General features: G+C 34.4%; 1 non-coding gene across 1 annotated transcript; it reads right to left on the bottom strand.

Moving 5' to 3' along the window:
- Positions 1-170: 170 nt before the first annotated feature.
- Positions 171-269, bottom strand: LOC115988271. The gene has a single exon (XR_004091440.1). It is a non-coding gene; the product is annotated as a small nucleolar RNA Z43 (small nucleolar RNA).
- Positions 270-25,058: the final 24,789 nt, after the last annotated feature.

Genomic DNA, 25,058 nt, shown 5'->3' with positions numbered 1-25,058 from the left:
CAAACCCACACAAAAATAAAAAAACCCAGAAGAAAAGGCCTCATAGAGAAGATTAGGTTGATCCACACAGAGTGATTCAGACATATGCTTGTCTTTAAAAATATATATAATCATCGGCCAATTCAAACACCCAAAAAATTGAAGAACACAAATTTAGTTATAAAAAAGGGGGACTCAGAATATGGGTGGTGATATATCAGGATGGTCGGCAAGGCCTAATTGGGCCAATTACGACGAACGAGACCTTAAATCACAAATCGTCACAGTCCCCTCTGAGTACGCATAAATCTAAACGCAGATAGACATAGATAACAGAAAACGACGAATCATAAAAATCAAGCGAAAGAGAAAGAGAAAAAAGAAAAAGAAAAAGAGGAGAGTCTAGCATATATGAGATGAGAAACGCTCACAGAGATGGCTGTGGCTTTTGAGGTTTGAGTTTCCTGTGTTGGTTGCTGCTATTTATAAAGAGGCGTGTGTGTGGCCAAGTTCTAGGGTTTGCGCTGATGCTACTAGGGTTTTATTTCGGATCTGCTACAATGCGCTAAGAAACGGTGCGTTTTATGATCCAAATCTAGAAGGCTGTTAGCTCTTATCCATTTTACTATTTAAAGAGTTTTTCCGCCTTTATCATATTTGTGGTTCAAAAATATTCTTACACCTAAACAAAATTAGAGGACAATTCAGTAAAATTACGTTTCTAACTTCCATAGTCTCTTTTATTTTATTCTTTTGGGTAAAGTTTAATAATTTGCTTCCATAACAATTTAGAGTTACCACTTCTTCTAATTACAAAAATGCATAGGGAAGTGATGAGAGTTATGTGTTTACGGGTAAAATAATTTTTTTGTATATAAATCTCATCACACTCCTAGAAATTTTTGTGATTAGAAAATATAATAATTCCAAATTATTAAGGATTAAATTATTAAGTTTTATCCCAAAAAATAGAAGAGACTCTAAGCACGCGTGAGCACATGCACATAAGCTAATAGATAATTAAATGAAGGTAAAATAAAATCATGCTCACTAAAATGGACTTCAAAATAAGGCAAAATAAGAGTTAAATGTGATGAGTAGTATACAAAATGTAACAATAGTAGCAATGGTTGAAGTAAATAATTAAAAATAAAAACAATATGAAGAGTGAAGATTTTATTTATGAAAAAAAAAAAAAAAAAAAAAAAAAAAACCTGAAAAAATTATTGTGGCATAACCTTGTTCTTCAAAATACTTCAAGGAGAAATTAAGAGAGGAAGAAAGGTGGAGATATGTATTTTGTGGCATAACCTTGATTTTTTGAATCAAAAGTTCGGATTAAAGATATGTATTTTGTGGTTTAACCTTGATTTTTTGAATCAAAATTAGGACTAGAAACAAAAGATAATTGAAAAAGTGTGGCGGTCATTATTTTAAGTTGTAACTACATGGGATGTTTAGGCCAAATAAAAAAATAAAAACTGCTCAAAATAAGAATTTCATTTTTACTGAACGTGACAAAGTTGGGACAAACTTTCTAACTTTTTTTAAAGAAATAATGAGAAATAAACTTGGGTCTATTTTTGATAGAATTGTACAAGCATAAAAAAAAAATTAAAAATTAAAAATTAAAAAAAATATATTTTATAAGTAATCTAAAATTTAAGATTTTAAAACTTAATAATTTATGTAGATAAGTGAAAAAGAGTGGTGGATAAATGGATATTATTTTAACAACATTAGATGTGATAATCTCATTAAAAAAAAAAAAAAACTACATGGGATGATGGGATAAGGATAAAGAGTTTTTTATTTTGAAAAATAACTTAACATGGTCAAATTTTTTTTTAGCTATAGAATAACATTATTTTTTTTTTTTTTTTTGTTAGAAGGTTAGGGGGGAAAAAAACAAAGAGAAAGGGAGTAACTGTGATTTTTTTTTTTTTTTTTTTAATTGAAAAAGTATTAGCAAATTTGAATTTTTGTAACTGGTAGTGGTTTAGTGGAGTAAGAAGTTATTTAACCAAAAAGGGAAGAAGAAAAAAAAGTGTGGGAAGTTATCCGAAGCGAATGCCAAAGGTTGAAACTCTAAAAAAAAAAAAAATTTAAATACCAAGTATTTGACATAAATGTCCATCATTTAAAATGAACAAAGTCATATTTAAGAATTTTAAATTTTAAACCTCAAATTTAAGAACTATGAATTGGCTTGATCCCCGCCAAGGGTACATAGGCAACCTAAATAAAATATTAAGTGCAGTCACAAATGAATAAAACACATGTCCCTTCAAACATAAAAATAAATAAACTTATGTACAAAGGCAACAGGTTGAAATCAAAGGGTCTTCCATTTAAATAAGGGATTGAAATTAGGAGATACATTATCTTGAATGGACATTACTCACATTAGTAAAATCCATATGCCCTATAGGTGTAATTATGTTTGACAAACTTCAGAGCATAACAATTTTTGTTAAACACGATTTAACATATTTGTTAAACATAATATAACAATTTTTTTAAACATAATTTTACATTTTTTTTCCAACATAATTTTTGGCATGCCCTGTGGGATACATTCTCCTTTTCATCTCCAACTATGTTTCCTACACATTAATTTTTGTGTTGTATATAGGTTTACCAATGACTCCACAAGTGACTATTTACTTCCACAAACTTCCTGCATCTATCCTTCTCAAAAAAAAAAAAAAAAAAAAAAAAAAAAAACTTGTTAGGGACATATATTATGTAATTGGCTAATCCTTTAACAAAATGCACTTTACTTATAATTGGATAGATCTAGGATGGGTTTAAGACTTCAAGAAACGTGTTGTTCAAGTCAAGTGTTAAAGCCATAAAGATCTGATCGAGAAACAAGTGAAGATGATTTGTTCATTAAAGCTCGACAGCAATCTCGACAAAAAGACTTCTATTGAGATTTAATGTTGAAGCTCGACACAAGCTGTTTCTGTTGAGACTTATGAAATAAAAAATTCCAGATTTGATTTTCAGCCCATGCTTGTATATTTGTCTAGGGTTTCTTTTCTCACAACCTTAGATATATATAAAGATTATTTTAAAGGTCGTCGAGCATATAGAAAGTTCCCTAGTTCATTATTCTCTCTGAAAAAGCTACTGCTTCTTTACGCCAAAGGTTTTGTTATTACGGAGCTTCATAATTTTCATTGTTGATGAACTGAAGAACTTTGCATCCAATTATCTTCTTCAAGTTGGTGAGTTAGTCACGTACTAGGATGAATGCATTATTGGTTAGTTACGTTCTGGGATTCGTGCATTGAACAGAAAGATTGCTACTACAATACAAGTCCAATTAGGTATTAGGGTAAGGGTTCAACTGTAGGTTGGTATTTTGGGATAGGACAAAGGGTTTGGTAAGATTGCTTATACTTATAACCGCTTGTGATTGATAATAGAGGATTCTTAGGAGTGGTGATCTTAAAATCACCTGGTGGGGTTTTGCCTCGATGGTTTTCTCCGTTCGTAAACAAATCACCCATGTCAAATTTATTTTTTGCTGCGCTTAATATAATTGGTAATTTGTTTTTGCTACCATGCCATTACATGAAATTTGATCTAATTAATTAACTTGGGTACTTAATTAATTAATTTGCAAGGGGTCAATTTATTTTAACCCAACAAGTGGTATCAGAGCAGGCACACTCTGATTAGGTTTTAATCTTTATTGTGTGATCCATTAACCCCTGTTTGTCATAAATAGAGGACAGTCTCTTATTATACCTTCTTTATTTGATGGCATTAACTATGCACATTGGAAAGTATGCATGAAAGCTTTCTTGCAGTCTTTAGATGAGAATGTCTGGCAAACTGTGGAAATTGGCTAGGTGAAGCCAAAGGAAGTGTCGGCTGATTGGGCTGAGGCCAAGATCAAAATGGCAAACTTCAATAGCAAAGCATTGAATGCCCTATTCAGTGCGGTGACCAATGAGGAGTTTAGACTAAAACTGTAAAGGGAGCATGGACCATCCTCCAAACAACCTATGAAAGGACTAAGACTGTCAAGAATTCAAAGTTCCAAAGGCTCACGACTAGCTTTGAGGAGATAAAGATGGAAGAGGGTGAGACATTCGATGAGTTCTATGCCAAGTTGAAGGACATAGTGAACTCAACATTCAATCTTGGTGATCATATTCCTAAGCCCAAGATTGTGAGAAAGGTACTCAAATCTCTCCTTGAGAGATTTCATGCCAAGATAACGGCGATTGAAGAATCAAAGGACATTGACACCATTCCTTTGACGGAGCTGATTGGCAACTTGTAAACCTATGAATTGGGCTTGACCAGACTTAGAAAAGGAACCAAAAGTAAGAATATGACATTGAAGGCCAAAAGTAATGAGACTAATGAGTTTTCAGATGATGAAAATTCCAAGATGAAGTCCTATATCACTAGGCAGTTCAAGAAGTTTATGAAGAATGCCAATGTGAAAGGTTTTGACAAGGACCGTAAGTAATCCAGTTCTTCTCAATTTAAAATTCAAGACAGAGGGAAGAAGGATGCTAAGGATGACGGTCAGTATATTATTCCCTTCGGAACAAAGTGCTTCGGATGTCAAGGTTTTAGACACATGAAACAAGAATGTCCAACATATCTCAAGTCAATTGGGAAAAGTAAGACTTTTGCTACTACCTTGAGTGATACCGAGCTTGAGACTTGGTCAGATGATAGTGATGACGAGGGAATCTTGAGTGCTTTCACTGCCACAGTGGATCTTACTGAGGGGATCGTAGAAGTAATGGATGAAGAAGAGGACTTGATGGAATCCAAGTTCGAGAAGATGGATGAACATGATGACATCCATATAGCCTATGCAAAGTTATACAAGGTATCTGAAAAGCATAAGAGGTTGTATAGGCTATCTACTAAGAAGCTTAGTGAAGTGGAGCTGGAACGAGAGGAGCTATCCACAAAGGTTGATAAAGCCAATCAAACCATTAGAGCATTGAGGTCCGAGAACAACTTCTTGGCTGAAAGAACCAAGAAGCTTGAAGCAGAATTATTCCAAGTTCGAGCTCAGTTGGAGAGGACTTCTAGTGCAAAACTGGATGAAATGCTGAACCTTCAGAAATCAGCTTCTGACATAACCGGCTTGGGTTATGAACTCTCTAACTCTTCTTATATTGCCTCCTCTAGTAAAACTATTTTTATCTTACTTGCTAATAATGAAAATATTGAGAAAAATGAAACTAAAAATAAGATAGCTAGTGAGAACAATCTAGACAAAGGCAAATCTATTCTAGGAGCACCCTTTAAGATAGAGAAGATAGAGACTCGAGACCCTAAGAGCAATAAGGCTAAAAATAAGAAGTCTCAACCAAAAAAGCCGCATTTCTGTCATCACTATGGAGCTTCGGGACACACTTGTCCAACCTGCTATAAGTGGTTAGCCACTCAACAAAGCAATAGTGTGTTATCATCTGGTGGTCAAGGTTAAATTCCACCATCTTTGGGTCCTCTTGGAGATCTTCTTAAGACTCTTATGTTTCTTTCGTACTTGAACAGTTTCAATTCTTCCCTTTCATCTCCGAAACAAAGGTTCAACTCTAAGAAAGGATCTTCCTCCAAAACCAAAGTGTGGGAGGAAAAAGGGTCCAAGTGATTTATTCACTTTATCTCTCCCCTTGCTTGCATATCTTGCTTGTTAGTTTTGCTTTCTTGTTTTTGAGTCAGTCTAGTTTTATGCTTTGTATGTTTATATGTTTTTTTTTTTTGTTTTTTTTGTTTTAGTTTTGTTTTATTTTGTTTCACATAAAAATAAAAAAAAATGAAAAAAAAAATACAAAAACAATGTGAGTTTGTATATATTGGTACTTGTGTACCCTGGATGGCAGTTGAAACAAAGTTTTCTAAACTTTGTATCACTTCTAATTTAGATGAGTATCTCAATGAACAACTAAGCAAGTGAGCTTTGTGACTCGAGTTTGTGAAGAGTACGATTAAGATTGTCTCTTATATCTCATACTCGTATCACTCTTTTTGATAGGAAGGACTAGAAAATCCTAAGAGAAATGCATAAATAACCATCTCACCACTAAAACCCGCCAATCATGAATAACATCTGTGTGCTTCGGCACAATAAAATTGGGATGTTTTAACTTACATAAATGGGTTTTTCTTCTCTCTCTTATATGCCCATGCATGTTATGCTCAAAAAGAAAAATATGCAAAGAATAAAAGCAAAAAGATCAAAATGCTTTCAATATGACTGCAAACGTGTTTTTAGGAGATGTGAGAGTTATAGGATGTACCTCGAAGGTGATAGTCCCCGTCAAACAGTTATGATTGTGTGTGAGTATATTTGATTTTCTCATATCTCAAATTTTCATAATATGAGATACTTATGCACTCTTGCTATATGTTTCACACACAACAGGCAAATCTTTACTACTTTTGATACATGTGCAGATACAATATGATTTGGCCATCACAAGGAATACATGTGTTGATATATGCTCACTAAACTATTCTAACTTGTTTTTGAAATATAAAATTGGTTAGACTTGTTTAGTGTGTGTGTGTTTTTGGATTCATGTATGCTTTGCATATATGTTGAGAGATGTTTTGAGATCTTAATATGTCGCTTGGATGTTTGGTTGATAGCTTGCTTGTTACATTCATCTTTATGTGTTTTTTCTCCCTGGAAAAACTCCTTTTCTTCAAGCTTGACAGCTTCTCGACAGATCCTCAACAGATTATCTTTCTATCGAGCCTTCTTTCTTTTTTCTCGATAGATCCTCAACAGATTCTCGATCCATTGAGGAATTTTCCTGTGCTCTTTGCCTTCTCGATAGCATCTCGACAAATTCTTGATCCATCGAGTTTTCTGGGCTTCTTATTGATAGAATCTCGACAGCTTCTTGATCCATCGAGATTTCTGGGTTCCTGCTGGACACATTCTCAACAGCTTCTTTAATCCATCGAGCCAAATTTCTTTGCTCTCTGTCTGATTGATAGATTCTCGACAGATCCTTGATCCATCGAAACCATCCTTTAGCTGTCAACAGATTCTTGACAGATCCTCAATAGATTCACTTCTGTCGAGATTTAAAGCTCGACAGATTCTCAATAGAAATCTCGATCTATCGAGCTATGTTTTCTATATATAGCTCAGGCGCGATTCAGATTTCATTTCTCTCATTTTCTCTCGATATATCTCTCTTCTCTCTTGACTTAAACCCTCTTTTCTCACTAAAATCCTTTCACCCAAGTGTTTGTCGGCCTAATCCAAGCTAAATCCACTTGGTAAGTGTTCTAAACCCTCTCTCTCTCTCTCTCTCTCTCTCTCTCTCATGCATTTCACGCATTAGACCTAGGTTTTAGGGTTTTTGTTATTTTTTTTGGGTTTTTAAGTATTTTGTGAATGTTATGGGTTGGGTTTTGTGAATCTAACATCACATGCTCATGCATTGCATTCGATTAGCATTATAACAATGTTTCATGCATTTGTTGGATACATGCTTGATTATTGTTGTTGAATGCTGTTAGGTTTGAATTGGGTGACCCCTATGATGCTCTCAAATTCTCATGTCACATGTTCATGCATACATTCTTTTCATCTTTCTTATTCTGAACTTGTGTCTTCTCTCTCTGTCTCTGTATGTCTCAGATAGACTGCGTTATGGCACCCAAATAGTGCAAATCTACTTTGGCTTGGAACCCACTTCAAGGTTCCGGGTCATCCTCTTCTAATCCTTCTGTACCCTTTCATATTCGGTTCTATGATGAGAAGGCCAAGATGGACTTCTTTGAGAACTTCTAGAAATGTGGCGTTCATTCGGAACGCGAGGTTATTCTGTCGAACTTTGCTGACACTCCTCTCCCCGAAGTCATTTGGACTTAGGATTGGGCTTCTCTACTTGAGGAACCCTCAAGATGTCTCTTCGTGTTTATACAGGAGTTTTACTCCAACATACACGGTAATGATACCTCTGTGCCTTAGTTTGTTACCACATTCCGAGGTACACGTATAGTAGTTACTTCGAATCTTATATATGAGGTACTACACGTTCCTAGGGTAGTGAATCTTGACTACCCTGGTTGTGATCGTCTCCGGACCATGTCTAGAGACAAACTTATCTTCCATTTTTGTGGGTCTCCTTCCATATGGGGTGGTAAGCTAAACACTCTATGCTTAGGTTTTGCAAAAGGCCCGAGATTCCTTAACATGGTGGTGACATTCACTCTTACACCATTGTCTCACTATAACTCCATTACTGAGCCTCGTGCTCGATTTCTTTTGTCTCTTTTGGAGGATCTTTCCATTGACTTTCTCTCTCACCTCATCTCATCTATCATTGATGTGTACTAGGACACTACTACCCATGATAAGCTTATCTTTCCTTCAGCTGTCACGGGGATTCTTCAGTACTTCTCCATTCCTATTCCTCTCTCTCCTCTTTTCACCATCGTGGGTGCCATATGCATTGGTTTTGTTTGGCGGAGCGAGGCCCAGCTTTGACCGAAGTGGCCACGAGTGGAGACGATCAATCCTGTAGCTTCTTTTGTTCCACCCTCTTCCTCGGCTCCTTCTACCTTCGCTCCTTCCTCCTTTGCAACTGGTGTCACTCTTGATGCCATCATAGAGCAGCTATAGTGGATGCATGTTGATTTTGGTGGTTGTCTTGACTATCTCACTGACGAGATATGTTAGATGAACACCAGGATTGGACGCATTGCATGCCGACAAGCTTGCATCGGCGTCTATGGACCCTCTCCTTCTCCTTCTCTAGAGGCCTCGCTTGATGATGAGGTTGATGATGATAAGGATGATGTTGACTCTTCCGGTGATGACGAGATGACGACCTCTCAGTGACTTGCCATTTGTCATTCATGACAAAAATGGTGAGTAGTTTTGGGTTTGAGAGTAGTCCTGTACTTAAGGGGAGAGTTAGTATAGGACATTTTTTTGATAGAGGGAGTGTATATAGCATTGAGGGATGTAGTGAGGACTTTATGTATTTTCTTTTCTTCTTTTCTTATATTAGCCCCTTGTATATCGGTCTTGTGACCAATTTATTACATACATTGTACTTTATTTTCATATATGATGATGATGTTTGTTTTTCTACATCTAACTCTACATGTGTTGTTTCTTTTCTATCTTTATACACGTTTCTTTATGTACACAATCCTTATTTCTATTTCACACATGATGCATTGATGAATTTTATTTAAGTGTTTCAGAAAGACAGGTTGTGAAAGTGTATCATGCCATGAACTCTTTTCTTGCAAAGTTTTTTAAGAGTTTGGAGTAGAGATAGATTAATTTGTAATACAACAAGTGGTTATGAATTTAGTGATTTATGACTTCTCTCATGATTATTTGTTTTGTTGTGGTTTTGTCATGGATTGTCAAAGGGGGAGATTGTTAGGGACGTATTTTATGTAATTAGCTAATCCTTTGACAAAATACACTTTACTTGTAATTGGGTAGATCTAGGATGAGTTTAAAACGTCAAGAAATATGTTGTTCAAGTCAAGTGTTAAAGCTATGAAGATTTGACCAAGAAAAAAGTGAAGAAGAGCTATTCATTAAAACTCGACAACAATCTCGACAGCAATCTCGACAGAAAGACTTCTATCGAGATTTAATGTTGAAGCTCGACACAGCTATTTCTGTCGAGACTTATGAAATCAGAAATTCCAAATATGATTTTCGGCCCATGCTTGTATATTTGTATAGGGTTTCTTTTCTCACAACCCTAGATATATATAAGGATTATCTTAAAGGCCGTTGGGCATGCAAAAAGTGCCCTAGTTCATTATTCTCTCAGAAGAAGCTACTGCACCTTTACGCCAAGGGTTTTGTGACCAAAGAGCTTTTTGATGTTAAAATCACCCAGTGGGGTTTTGCTTCAGTGGTTTTTCCTATTCATAAATAAATCATTTGTGTCAAATTTATTTTCTGCTGCAATTAGTATAATTGGTAATTTGTTTGTGCTACCATGTCATTGTATGAAATTTGATCTAATTAATTAACTTGGGTACTTAATTAATTAATTTGCAAGGCATCAATTCATTTTAACCTAACAAAACTTCCTGCATCTGCACAAGGAGCAAGTGGTTGTCACATGACATTCACTCTTGGTCACACTTCTGTCGAACTTGAGTTTCCAAATGATGCTTTGTTGATAAGGCAATTTGTTCAGTCTCTCAAGGGCTCTACACTTACCTAGTACACTCAATTAAAGTCAGGGTTAATTCATACTTGGGATGATCTACAAAGTGCTTTTCTTGCCCAATTTGCAAGTTCAAAAAGAAAAAGTGTCAATCATTGAGATGCTTGACAAAAACCAAATGAGAGCGTTAATGACTTTATTACGAGATGGAGAAGCCTTAATCTCCAATGCTTTGAAAAATTGATGAAGCAATTTGTGGTACAAATTTGCACAAATAGTTCCTTACCAGAGATTACTACTTTTCTAGGGTTTGTAGAACCTCAAAGTTAGGATTAGAAACAAAAGATAATTGGAAAAGTGTGGTGGTTATTATTTTAAGTTGTAATTACAATGGGATGTTTTGGCCAAATTAAAAAAAAAAAAAAAAAAAAAAAAAAAAAAAAAAAAAAAAACTTGCTAAGAATAAGAATCTCTTTTTTATTGAACATTACAAAGTAGAAAGAATAAAAAATCAACTTGGGTTTATTTTTGATAGAATTATACTTGCATAAAAAGAGAGAGAGAGAAAGAGAAAAAAACCAGAGTGAGATTTTATAAGTAATCTAAAATTTATGATTTTAAAACTTAATAATTTTATTTAGATAAATGAAAAAGAGTGGTGGATAACAAGATATTATTTTGACTATAGTAGATGAGATAATCTCATTAAAATAAATAAATAAATAAAAACTACATGGAATGATGGGATAAGGATAAAGGGGCTTTTTTTTTTTTTTTTTTTTTTTTTTTTTTTTTTTAACGTGGTCTAAATTTTTTTAACTATAGAATAACATTATTTGTACTTTTTTTGTTAGAAATTACCACCCCCGCGCCCGGGGGGGGGGGGGCGATTAATTGAAAAAGTAACCTTTGTTGATACTGTATTTTGTCTGCCCTTAATTTGCGTGCCAGACATCGAAAAATCTGAAAATATTTTTTTTCCCTCCAAGGGGCCGCGAGAACATCTAGAACGACATGGCGCAACCCGTTCAAGCATTGGAGCACCTGAAGTGCCTTTTTCAACTAAAATGACCAAAATGCCCTTAGTCAATCCAAGGTTTGACCGAAGGTCAAACGAGATCAAAACCCTCACAAAACAACATTTTTCATAGTTTTACATCAAACCCGAGTTTCTCAAAGATTTTTAACAATTTTGACTAAGTTTGACCAAGTTTGACCCGAAGTCGATCTTGGGTGGGCCCAAAAACCTTAATTTTGATCTTGCTGTCAGAACAGGTTGAAACAAATGCCATTACAAATATTATCAAATTCTAATTCCAACGACTATTCATGGGTTGAAATCAGAGTTAGGACGGCCGAGATATCACTAAAATCGAGATAACGTACCGATCAATGCATTGCTAACTTTCAAGAGCCATAACTTTTGATCCGACCGTTGGATTTTCAAGATCCATACTTTTTTAGAAACAGGAAGTCAAGATCTTTCCAAGGGTGTTAAGATCAACCCAATTGGAGGCCTTTTGAGGCTTGCGACCCTTGAAGGGTTGCTGGCAGCCTTACAAGGGTCGTTGCCTCGAAGTTTGTGTCAAGGCTATAAAAAGCCCCTAGCACCCCTCAGACCTGGGGGAGACCATTTTTGTGCTAAGTTTTGCTTTCGGCCCAGTTTTTCTACACGTTTTTCCCTTTTCCAAGCACAAAAAACACCTAAAAAACATCAAAGCTTCTTGATCCTTCTCTCTTCACCAAAAAACACAAGGTATTGTTCTTATACCCAATCTTCCTTTCCTTGGTTCTACACTTTGGATTTGGGGCTTAGGGGTGTGGATGTAGCTTTTTTAGTTATCATCCACTCCCCTAACCTTCTAAATCTTTTTCTAACTTTTTATCCTTTCTTTTTGCTTGAATAACTTGATTTATTACTTTCTTTAGCATGTTTCTTGCTTTATTTGTGTTTCTAGTTTAAATCTCTTTGCTTTTATGCCTTATGCCATGTTTCATGCTTAGATCTACATCCTTACATGTTTATATGTTTAGATCTACATGCTTAGGGTTTTATGCATGTTTTCTTATGTTTTATGCCTTTTTTAGTTCTAAGTTGATGTTAGGGTTACATGTTCACATGTTTGTATGACGTTGTTGGCTACGCTTTGCTCGGATCTACGTGTTTATGCGCTTTTTGCCATGTTTCATGCTTAGATCTACATCCGTACGTGCTTATATGTTTGGATTCATGTTCTTCCATGTTTGTATGCTAAGTTTCTACATGTTTACACACATGTTTCTATGCCTATATGTCTAGATCTATGTTTTCACATGCTTGTGCGCTTGGATCTATGTTCTCTACATGCTTTATGCTATCTTCCATGTGCTTGTGCACTCCATGCCATGTTCGTTTGCCTAGACCTAGGCTATGTTTGTCATGCCATGTGCTATTGTAGCCATTTTGTCGCTTTGTCTTTCTTTCTTGCGTTTTGGTCTATTGGTTTGGACCCGATCCTGACCCTATGGTCTTTGTCATCGTCCATACACCTCGGCCCACATCAAAGGGTTTGGATCACCCTATTTTTCATGTCTATGCTTGCTTGCTTCTATGCTTTATGCTTGTGTTAGTCTCTCTAATTCAAGGCTTTGCCACGCTTAACGCCTTAGTGGGTTTGTGGTTATGTGGTTACATTCGACGCCCATATGGCCTTGTTTGGATGTAACCATTTGGGATGCATCGCCATGATGTTGGTTGCTTCATGCACACCTTTCCCCTTTGCCACTTCGTGTGATGATATGCTTACCATGCTTATTTGTGTCACCTGTTGGCTATCTATGCATCTTTACATGCTTGCTTACATGTCCATGAGTCTTGCTTGCTACTATGTCATCCATACTTCAACACAATGAAGTTATGAACACTCGATTCAGACCTACATTTGTCTCTTGCAGACATCACCTTTTGTTTGCCTTCTTGCTTGTTTACCTTTTTGCTTGTTTGCTTGCTTTCTTGCTCCTTTGCTTGCCATGCCTATCATGCTTATCCGCTTTTTGCCTTTTCATATGCTCTTTGCATCTTTTCCTTCCGTGTCTTGTTTGTTGGTTTTTTGTCTTTGCTTTTGCATGTACACACATGGAGTAAGGACGCATAGAGTTAGGGCACGGTCTCCTAGGCGCATGCAAAAAGGGCATGGGAGCAAGCATGCAGATATAAGCCAAGTAGCTGTAGTTAGTAGGTTTAGGGGTCTAGCTTCTCCCATTTGGTTATGTACTCTTTTAAACTCCTTTCTTTCCTCTTCCCTTTCTCTCTTAGATGGGTTGTATTAGGTATTTCATGCCGTGTACCATTCATCCTCATCTTTGACCCCCGTTTACTTTTCTACACCTATATTTTGGGCTATGCTCTAGGGATGTAGGCATTTACTTTCCCGCTCTATGTGCTCGCATTGTGCATGATGTATGTATGTATGTATATATATATATATATATATATATGCCTGCTTGCCTCTTCTGGTGTGATTGAAATAGTCCGTGTCACCTAAGGCAAGCGATGCCTAATTTCTACCGCGAAAGTAAGGTGACATGTCGGCGGTTTTTCTCCGTGGAAATCTGGTACTTTGCTCGAATGGTTTAGGAAAGCATAGATTGGGACCACACCCATTCAAAAGCCAAACCTCAAAGCCCCCCATGCATGCAAAGCCCTGAAAGCCAATGCTAAAATCATGTTTTTTTACTACTAATCTTAGAAAATTAAGGTTTTATCAAAACAAAGGACTGTCCTCGAACAAGTGTTGTGAAGTGCCTAACACCTTCCCTACATGTAACCAAACTTTCGGACCTAAGAATCAAGATTTTTTGGCATCCACATTAGATTAGGAAAAATGCCATTTTTCTTAACCTAGGATTGGTAATAAAATCAACTAGAAATAGGTGACCAATCACACTTTAGAAATACCCAATGATTGGTGGTGACTTCACTTACCTTTCGTAATCCCTTACAATTTTGCCTAGGTTCTCGCCACAACACCAAAGGTAGACCTACCTTCCTCCATCGAGAGAGAGAGAGAGCACTCAAAGCCCTACTTAAACCACGCCACGCACTACACATGCACACATCACGCACCATACTGAGAGAGAGGGGCCCTCCAACGGGGCCCCCAGTGCGAGCGGGAGCATTGCCATGGCGGGTGATTGAATGAAGGCCCACGACGGCGGTTTTTCCGCCACAATTGAGGCCGAGCATTGACAATCGTGTTCTAATTGGTCGTAATATTAGCAAATTTGAAATTTTGTAATTGGTAGTGGTTTAGTGGAGTGGGGAGTTATTTAACCAAAAAAAGAAGAAGAGTGGGAGGTTATCATGAACAGATACTATAGGTTGAAACTCTCAACAAATAAATAAATAAATACCAAGTATTTGACTTAAATGCCCATCATTTAAAATGGATAAAGTCATATTTGAGGATTTTAAATTTAAAATCTCAAATTTAAGAACTATGAATTGGCTTGATCCTCGCCAAGGGTACATAGGCAACCTATAAAAATTATTAGCAACCACAAATGAATAAAAACACATATCCCTTCAAATATAAAAATAAATAAACTTATGTACAATGGCAACAAGTTGGAATCAAATGGTCTTCTCTTAAAAGAAGGAATTGTAATTAAGAGATACGTGATCTTGAATGGGCATTACTCATTTTAGTAAAATCCATATGCCCAAAGGCCTATGGGTGAAATTATGTTTGACAAATTTCAATGCATAACAATTTTTGTTAAACATAATTTAACAATTTTTGTTTTTACATTTTTTTTCTAAAATAATTTTTGGCATGCCCGATGGGACCTATTCTCCTTTTCATCTCCAATTATGTTTCTTATACATTAATTTTTGTATTGTAAATACGTTTACTAATGGCTCCACAAGTGACTACTTACTTCCACAAACTTCTTGTAGCTGCATAATTAAGGAGTAAGTGGCTGTTACATGACATTCACCCTTGGCCACACTTTCTTCGAACTTGAGGTTGCAAATGATGCCTTGTTGATAAGGCAATTTGTTCAATCTCTTAAGGGCTCTCAATTAAAGCCAGGGTCAATTCATACTTGGGATGATTTACGAAGTGCTTTTCTTGCCCAATTTGTAAGCTCCAAAAGAAAAGTGTCAATCATTGATTGAGCTAATGCTCGACAAAAACCGAATGAATGTGTCAGTGATTTTATTACAAGATGGTGCAGTCTTAATCTCCAATGCTCGGAATCACTAAGAAAGCAATTTGCGGTAGAACTGTTCTCAGATAATCTCTTACCATAGATTGCTACTTTTCTAGGATCTGTAGAAACTCAGAGTTAGGATCAGAAACAAAAGATAATTGAAAAAGTGTGGTGGTTATTATTTTCAGTTGTAATTGCATGGGATGTTTTGGCCAAATAAAAAAAAAAAAAAATACTAAGAATAAGAATATCTTTTTTACTTAATGTGACAAAGTTGGGACAAACTTTTTAACCTTTTTTTTTTTTTAGAAAGAATAAAAAATAAGCTTGGATTTATTTTTGATAGAATTGTACGTTCATAAAAAAAAAAAGAGTGAGAGAGAAAGAGAAAAAAAAGAGCTAGATTTTATAAGTAATCTAAAATTTATAATTTTAAAACTTAATAATTTTATTTAGATACTACACTTGATCTTAGTCGAAAGGCTGAGAAATGTATTAATAATTTTATTTAGATAAGTGATAAAGAGTGGTGGATAATTGGATATTATTTTACCTACATTAGATGAGATAATCTCATTAAAATTAAAATAAAAAATAAAACTACATGGGATGATGGGATAAGGATAAAAGGTATTTTATTTTAAAAAATAACTTAACGTGGTCTAAATTTTTTCAAACTATAGAATAACATTATTTGTTTTTTTTTGTTAGAAGTTAACGAAAAAAAAAAAAAAAACAAAACAAAAACAAAGAGAAGGAGAGTAATTGTGTTTTTTCTTTAATTGAAAAAGTGAACGTGTTCTAATTGGACTTAGAGTAATGTTAGCAAATTTGAATTTTTGTAATTGGTAGTGGTTTAGTGTAGTGGGAAGTTATTTAACCAAATTGGAAAAAGAAAAAAGAGCGGGAAGTTATCAGGAGTAGAGGCCATAGGTTGAAATTATCAAAAAAAAAAAAAAAATAATAATAATAATAACAAATACCAAGTATTTGACTTAAATTTACATTATTTAAAATGAACAAAGTCATATTTGAGGACTTTAAATTTAAAACCTCAAATTTAAGAACTATGAATTGGTTTAATCCCGTCAAGGGTACATAGGAAACTTAAATAAATTATTAGGTGCAGCCACAAATAAATAAAAAAAACCATATCCCTTTAAACATAAAAATAAATAAATTTATGTACAATGGTAATATGGTTGGAAACAAAGGGTCATCCCTTAAAATAAGGGATTGTAATTAAGAGATACGTTATCTTGAATGGACATTACTCACATCAATAAAACTCATATGCCCAAAGTCCTATAGGTGAAATTATGTTTGACGAATTTTATTGCATAACAATTTTTGTTAAACATAATTTAACAATGTTTATTAAGCATAATTTTACATTTTTTGTCCAACAATGTGATTGGCAAAAACAATAAATAGATACTGTATATATAAGAAGAAATCTACAAAATAATTAAAAACTCACCAACAAAATGTGTGAAAGATGAATTATACAAATCAAGTGTAGAGTCCCAAAAGGGCGGTCTTGCAATCTATGGAATTCCACATCGCCTAGGGATGCACATGAGAATGTGCTTATAAGAAATGACCTCCCTTTAATTTATAAAGGTCTTTTCCCTGTTGCCACATGCTTTGGGGGAAAATAAAATTGTGAGGGGTATAGGCCCCAAAATGGACAATATCTACACAATTAGGGCGAAGTCATAGGGACTATGAATATATATGTTCAATTCAAGAATAATTGTTGTGCAATGACTTACTATCACAAAAAATAAAAAATTATTATTTGGACAAAAGGGCCCAGTCCATGCATGTCAAAGCCTAACTCAATATCCAACCCATGAGCAAATAAACCTATAATATCTCTTTCATTTTCTATGTAGGTCTCAAGGATTTTCACTACTTTTTATAACATCTTCAAGTGAACACATTAGGTGTCAATTTCTTATTTACTCCATATTATTTTTTTAACAACCTAGGAGTCGCTTTGCCACTCTTTGCCATTATCGACAATGTAACATTCATGATTCGTTGTTTCTCTCCCTCCACCATTCACCTCCTCCCACTTCTCTTGAAACCTTACATATTAGACCTAAGGTTGAGGGTTTAACACCTTATTAGCCTAATGCTCTCCTCTTTCATGCTGATATCACTCTCATTTTACCGATTTGATTTCTCAAGTCACTAATCTAACGTTTAGATACCACTTCTCTCTCTATTAATTGACCTGACCCTTTCACAGGCCCACCCACCACATTGCACAGCCCAAACTTCTTTCTCTCTTAATCTAGTTATTGTGTGCAATTTACTGCTTTGTATGATGAGTTCGGGTTATAGTGGTTGTATTTTGGGGCCGTGTTTTTAGAATATTTTTACCTCCAACAAATCATTTGAAATATTTTCCAAATGTGTAACCAATACTATAACATAAATTGCTTTCCTAAAAATATTTTTGCTTTGTTAAAAAATATTTTACGTTGAAAGAAACCCATCTTAAATTGTAGATGGCACTTTCTATGTTTGGGGTCATTTTGATTTTGCTCTCTTTTTGGTAAAATAATTTGGATTTTCATCCCTAGAATTTTTTTTGTTTATGTTTATGTTTATGTTGAATAAAAAGGGGTCTCCGGTCAAGTGTGAACTCATCTACCACACTTAAATGTGATATCAATCGATAATACCATTTGTATCACCAAGGCATTGATTAAGCTATTACTTGAATTGCTCACCAAGTAAAGTGATTTGAGAACTCTTACAATCAAGTCACACTCTGCTGTGATTCGTTCCAAGCATCTTGAATCTTGTCTTTTTATTGACACATATTAGTGACATTACTGTTAAGTGCCACATAAGATCAAAATGTCTTTTATTTTCTTTATAAGTAGATAGCAGTGTGGGAGGGAAAGGTGGGGTACGAAACATAAACATAGTGTACCACAAAAGCTATCATTGCTATTGTGTTATTACTTGAACCCCCAAAGCCAAAAAAAGAAAAAAAAGTGAATACCAAAATGTATTCTTACGATCATAGTTTTAGATAAAGTAAAAAATGTTTTTTTTTTTTCACTATTAATCAATATATATATATATATATATATATATATCTATAAGCAAAGACTTCATACGGGAAAACATCAGGTCCTGCCAAGTGGTGCTCTAATTTTGCATTTAGCCTTTTTTTTTTTTTTACCTATTTCATTAAGTTTTTTTTTACTGTTACCTAAAAGTTCACATTAACTTATTTTATTGTTATCTTATTAATATCTTATTAATTGCCTAAGCTTACACCACACCTTTCTCTATTCTTCATGTTTTTTAGCATACCAACCATTTTAGTATTATAAAAAAAAAAAAAAAATTAAGGACTAATAGTAATAATTAACCACATAAGGCCATGAAGAGAGATAGAGATACACAAATATTGTGGATTATTAAATAAAGCCCATTGTTTCACTATATATTACCAAAATAAAAGACCTGAGACTAACAAAACATTTAAAAAAGAGAAAAAGAGGAATTTGAAGGGTCACCACCTCCGTTATACTGCCCTCTCACCACCATCAAGACACCGAAACCCCTACGGGTATTTTTTTTTCTTTTTTCTTTTTAAAATTAGGGGCTTAAATATGATTTTGGTTTGAGTGATTGAGTTGGATAGTTTTTGTTTTGGGTATATAAGTAAAAAGAATATTTGATGCACAATGTAAAGTCATATTCTACCATGGTCTAATTTTAAATCATCTATAAGACACATGAATATACACTTGCCCACATAATGTCTTAATGTTGCATTAGAGAGTTGTACATATTTTCATTTTATGGTATGAAATATGTGAACACAATACAAATTAGTTGATTTTCATGGTCCAATTACTTTTTGCATTTATCTTTAGTTTCATAATTTTAAAAAATAATAATCTTACATTGAGAATGCTACAAATATGTCGTGAACCTACTAAACTAATTTTTAATATTTTAAAATGTATATGTTTCTTTACTCTAATTTAGTTTACTTTTATTTTTTTTTTTTTTATTTTATAATATATGTACAACATCATTCAAAATCATTTTACATAAAATATTACAAAATTAGCTGTAGTTTCCTAATTTAATATTAAATATATGATCAATAAAAGGGAAATGTTGTCAGATTTGTTTCTTGAAAATAATATATATTTTTTAAGGATAATTACACTTTATCCACGTGTGGTTTGCTTCTAATTTGATTTGCCTACCCGTGGTTTCAATTTTGACACTTTACCCACCTGTGATTCTCTCCGTTAGTAATCCGTAACCCACCTCCTTTCAGACGTTACTCTAACACATTTTTTCTCAAAAACAAAATCCAAAACAGATCAAACACTTCTTTGTCTCCCAAAACACACTCCCATTCACGCTTACAAATTTTCAGCATTCTAAGCTTGTTACAAATTACTGTGCTTACTCCCAATCACGATTTATTACAGATATTATTGTGTTTGACAAATTACTGTGCTTAGATACTTTAAAGTTTCAGTAAAAAAAAAAAAATGAAAAACAAGTAAAAAAAAAAAAGGAAAAAAAAGGGGGGATAATTATAGATAATTCAAAGAAAGGGTTTATTATAGTCAAAAGGGTCATCCCAGAAGTTCAAATTGGAGTTAGGATTGGAGAGATGAACGAAGTTGGGATCGGAGAGATGAACGAAGTTGGGATCGAAGGGTCATCACAAAACTCTCTCTTTCTGTTTCATTGCTCTCTCTGTTTCTCACTGACCAAGGAGAATGCGCCGCCGTTTGATCTGACCTCCATCCCCTCTGAATCCAAGCCATCGCAGTTCGATTTGACCAAGGAGAATGCACCGCCGTTTGATCTGACCTCCATCCTCTCCGAATCCAAGCCATCGCCATTCGATCTGACCTCCATCGCCGTTTGATCAAGGAGAATGCGTTGCTGTTCGATCTGTTTCACTTCACTTTACAATGTTGTGATTTTTTCTGGTGGGTTTATTGTTTGGCTTTGAAACCTTCCTCTCTCATATCTCTATTCCCTTAGTCAAGCTTTGCCGATCCTCCCCTTGGGTGCTGCCAATGTATATACAATGGCTTTGTGTGAGTGAGATCTTGGATGTTGAAAATCAAAACTTTAGAAATTAAGTGCTGGAAATTGTTGATCCTCCCTGTTGTCAAGTTGTAAATTGTGTTATGCTTTGATTTTAATAAATTTCTTAGTTCAGGGACAAAAAATAAGTATAAGGAAGAAGATGAAGAACTCTCTCTCTCATGGTTTGCTTCATTTGATTTGTATTAATTTTCTAGGTTTATTTTCTTCATTGTTGTGTATGTTCTTCATGTTTGTGAATGATGAGGAACCAATATCATATTTTAATCTTGTTTTTCTCTTGTTTTTTTTGTTTTTTTTTGTTTTTCTTGTTTTGGGAGGAGAGAGACATAAAATGGGTGTAAAAAGACTTATTTATCCATCTTTTTTAATAGAGGTGAGTTACAGATTACTAACAGATAAAATCACAAGTGGGTAAAATGTCAAAATTAAAACCAAGAGTAAACAGATCAAATTAGAGGTAAATTACAGTTAGGTAAAGTGTAATTATCCTAATTTTTTATTTAATAAGAAAAATGAGCTTTTGTAAGTTTGTTTTCCTTATTATTTGAGAAACATCTTTCCCTTCTATATTCTCTCTCTCAAAAAAAAAAAAAAAAAAAAAAAAAATCCCCTTTCTATAACATAAGCCGAACCCCTCGGAAACGAATTTTCCAAATCTGCTGCTTCAGATTAATATGAAACGACACCAATGGCTCCACGGACATCAAGGTCCAAGCAGTCTCTCCCGGACGACATCTTGATCGACAACATCCTAAGTCAGCTGCCTGTGAAATCCAGAATCCGATTCAGGTGTGTTTCCAAATCATGGTATTCCAACATCACCAACCCCATTTTCATTACCAAACACTTCAACCTCAGCAAAAAATCACTATCATTATCATCACCCAACAACAAAGGTTATATACTACGCCATGCCCAGTCACTTCTTCACCCTAGGCAAGAATACTTGTGTACTATCGTTTGCAAATAGCGACCCCACATTAATAACAGAGATTTCTAGATTCAGAATCCCATTTCCTAATGCTAGCATAATTGGCTTCTGCAATGGTATATTCTGCCTTTTGGAGTACAGAATCATTAGAAATGTTTGTTCCTTTCCTAGTAATCCTACTTATTATTTGTGGCCTTATCTTATAATATATTTGTGGAACTCAAGCATTAGAAAGTTTAAGAGGCTTCCATATGCTCGCTTGAATGACCGTTTTGATAATGCTGTCGCGTATGGACTTGGATATCAATCTCAAAACAATGATTTCAAGGTTTACTTAGATGGTTTGTCTCTAATTTTTGAACAACTTGTGGTATTCAAGGGATTGCTGGCTCTGATTGCTTTTGGCAAAGCTGAAGATGAAATTGGGTTGATCAAGGAGTGCCACATATGGGTGATGAGGGATTATGGTGTTGTGGAGTCTTGTAGTCAAATAGTTGTTGGACCATTCCAGGATGTTGGGAAATTCTTTGGCTGCACGGGCAGCGGTGAACTTGTCTTTTCATGTGACCTTAAGATTCTAAATAAGAACAATCTTGGAATTGAAGATCTCGAACCAAAGTTTTATACAGCTGATCTCATGGATCTCATGGAGAGCTTAGTTTTGCTCAAAGAGTAAACTGCGAGGTGTTCATCTTTTGAAATTATTATTGACAGGTCAGTTGTTGTATCAAGTGAAGCTGTTGGGAAGTTTATGTGTCCATGGTATTGCTGTGTTTTCTTTTCTTTTGTTTTAGACATGAAAGTGTTGCTTTTATGTAGAAGGACAAAATCAGTTTAGAGGTTATGACTGTTATTTATCAACTCAATTTTGTGACTAAAAATTGTGCTCATTCTACACATGGCAATGTCATAGTAAAGACAAGTCTAGCCAACATATACTTCATTGATCATAACATAATGATTAGTGGGTTTAGAATCAAGTTAGCCATTGAAATTTTATCCCTAGGAAACAGAAGAAAGTTTTTGAGATCCATGCTTGTTAATCTTAAAAAAGAAATTAAAGTTGGCGTTCCTAATGTTAAGAAGTCAGCTCTAACTAATTCAATCCATTAAATTGTATCATCTTCTTTCCTGGTAAGATTTTATTATGGATTTTTAGATTATAGTTAGATGTTGTTGTCTTGAATTGGACCTGTTGAAAGTTTTTAAATTTTTAGTCCTTTTGGTCTTGAAGGCTATTGAATTGTAACACCATTATTGCCTGTTATTACACAAAGTATTGCTGGATACAAGGTCAAGTGATTTATTAAATATGATGCACTTTTGACTGTGTTTTCTTGTGTATATGCCTAGATTGTTGTTAGAATTTCTACAAATAAAGTGAACTTGAAATTTAAACTCGCCCAGATACTTCTTGTGTTTCTACTGCTAATAATACCAAAGAGTCATGATTAATTCAAAAATATCATCAAAGGAAATCAGCGTTAAGAAAGTGGTTGCTGAACCTGACATTACGTCCTTTACCCAAACACCAAATAAAGTATATACCCTAAGAAAGGTCCAAAAGGTATCTCTATTAGCGAGTAAATGTAATGTTCTACCCTCAGAAAGTATCATATGCAGAAACTACCCTTAAAAAGATCCTGCCACAGGAACTTTGCTTGCCTCAGAGATTTTCATCAGTTGAGCTCTTCTGATGAAAAATCAGGTAAAAGGGACTTCTTTAGAACTCAAGTCTGGCTTTGGAGGAAAATTGCATGTTTCACACACAGAATACTACTATTAATTCCAAAAGTTTAAAAACAATATGGCTCCTGCCATGTCAGAAAATAATGCATTGGCTTTTGCCTTTGATGACAAAGATACTTGAACAAAGTTTCTTTCTAAACTAGTTTGGAGAAAAACCCTACAAACTCATCATATATATCTATATTGAGTGTGAATTTTGAAAATCTAATCATTAGATTGCATATTCTTATTACATCCTTAATGCTTACAAAATTTTAAGAAAATCAATTATCAATTGCTATGTCATCAAATAAATGTTATAATTTCAAGTTTTTGTAATCTAAAGTTGTATATAAAAAATAAGTTAATTGATCAAATAGTAAATAATATCTGATTTGAACTAAATTTGATATGCATGTTAAGAACATAAGGAACATGAAATTTAACGGTTAAATTTTCAAAATTCACACTTAAAAAGGAAATATATGAAAAGTTTGAAGTGTTTCTCTCCAAACTAGTTTGGAGAGAAACTTTGTTCAGGATACTTCAGATGTTTTTCAATTATCTGGTTCACATTTAGAAAAATCTCCAGTTCATTTTGACAACAAGCTGGTTGGGAATCAGAATCAAGTGGATTCAAAATCAGATACCAGCTTCTGTGAAAATATGGGAGTGTCAAAGGAGTTTTAACTAGTTTAGACATTAAAATTCACAGGAATGTGGAGCTTTATAATGAGCTAAATGGCATTGTTGACCTTGTTGGATGCTATGTCCACCCCATGCCTGTTTCTTCAGTATTGTTGAGCACCAAGGAGAATGAAATCTACATTGTGTTTTATGTGGCCTTCTAGCGGATAGAAAGAATAGGATGCCCTTCTTTTGTTGGTCACACATCCATAACATTGCTGATTCTTAGAGATTATTTTGGTAGAGAAGTAAGTTCTTATATGCATAGTTTCCAGGAATTACTATTAAGTTTTGATAAATTCCTTTGGCTGGTCACCTATTACCTTTCCTGCTCATTGTTGACTTTGCACGTTTGTGTTACTCTGCTAATTGAACCAGAAAGATCTGGTTTGTGATTTACTCTAGATGGCCAGCTTCTTGTTTTACTTGACAGGTTGTATTACTGTGGATTTTAATAATACAGAATAAACACATGAAACAAAGTGGCAATTTCCCATATTTATTCTCAGGGAAGGGAGAATCCAATGCTTGCGTTCAATATGTAAATTAGATTGCTTCAATGACAATGGAGTAAAGATTGTGAGTAAAATTTGGTTATGTTTCAATTGTTCTAAAATTGACCATAGTTGAGAATTTGCAGTGTATATTGGTTTGTGAACCTACCATCCTGTCATTGTTAGAGAGAGTAGCAGACGGCCTTTGTTTGTCATGAATTCCGCATGGAGGTGAATTCATGGTATGCAGATGCGAGGAAGTTATTTCTGAATTGTATCATATTATTTGACCTTAGTTAAATTTGCCGCTCAATTATCAAAATTTTCCTGTATTTTGTTAGGGTTTGGTTTTTTTTTAAAAAAAAAAAAAAAAAATTTATCTATCTTTATGCTTCTATCTGTTTTTAAGCTGTCAAGTGTCTGTATATCAGAGTAATGGCAAGAAGAAGGATCATCTAGCTAAAGAGGCAGACAGCAAGTTAAACTGCAGAATAAAAGAAGAAGAAATACTGCAAGTAAAAGAAGCTGATAAACTACCTGTAGTTTTGTATATGTCTTAATAAACGACTTGTAGTTTAGTGTAGTCATAAATAGTTTGTTAGTTGTACATGTTTGACACGTGAGAGAGTTAGTTAGAGTGATTAGTTAGTTTGTTAACTCCGTTTATTCTGTTTCTTAGTCTCAGCTGTGTATATAAAGCTGGTGTAATTGTTTGTTAATTAATTAAGTTCATTTTTACCAAAAACAATCTCTGATACTGGAGGTTTA

This window comes from Quercus lobata, chromosome 4, assembly GCF_001633185.2.
Source record: "Quercus lobata isolate SW786 chromosome 4, ValleyOak3.0 Primary Assembly, whole genome shotgun sequence".
Classification (NCBI taxonomy): Eukaryota; Viridiplantae; Streptophyta; class Magnoliopsida; order Fagales; family Fagaceae; genus Quercus; species Quercus lobata.
Note: the sequence above shows the minus strand (reverse complement) of the source record. Positions and strands in the feature narration are given on the sequence as shown.